Consider the following 750-nt stretch of genomic DNA (forward strand, 5'->3'; position numbering starts at 1 on the left):
AATCTCTGTAAATGTTTATGAAAATTAATAAAATATAATTATAGAAAAAAAAGCAAAAAAAAAAAGAATATAACCCATTTCATCTAAACAAAAACCCTTAAAATTCTAAATCCACTTCTTTAAAATCTGCTCCAAATCATGGGTTCCCTCTACTTGGTCTCCAAGGCTATATATCTTAAAAGTAAGCAGACAACCTCACATACTTCCTTTGAAGTTGTTAGTGGATTCAAACTGCTGACCTTTTGTATATAATTCCCAAAATACATAAAATACAATCAGTTTGTTCTCTTTTAGAGAGATGACCTACTTCTTTAAGGACAACAATGCTAATTTCAAGATAATTTCTTCTTTTTCTTACATACGCAAATGTTGGAATTTAGGAAAGAAATAAATCAATTAAATCTTTGGCTTATGTGAGCAGGGTAGTGAAGGTACACTTCAAAAAGAAAACTTATAGGAGAAAAGATTAGATAAAATAAGATCAAAATAAGGATAATGAGATATGATATTCCTGGGGCCTAATTTTGTCCTTACCTGATTATTAAAGTGGCAAAATTTGCATTTTTAACTGACAACATGATCCTTATTAAATTATAGAGTTATGTAACTTTACATCTAGTTTAAATGAATAGATAAAATACGGAATTTTAAAAATAATATTGTTATTAGTAAGTACTGTCGTGTCGAGTACCTACTCAAGTACATAGTCAAGAACATAGTGGCCCTATAAACAATAGACCTGAGCCCTGT

The sequence above is a fragment of the Elephantulus edwardii genome, unplaced genomic scaffold (genome assembly GCF_000299155.1).
Source record: "Elephantulus edwardii isolate Elephantulus edwardi_28Jun2011 unplaced genomic scaffold, EleEdw1.0 scaffold00085, whole genome shotgun sequence".
Lineage (NCBI taxonomy): Eukaryota > Metazoa > Chordata > Mammalia > Macroscelidea > Macroscelididae > Elephantulus > Elephantulus edwardii.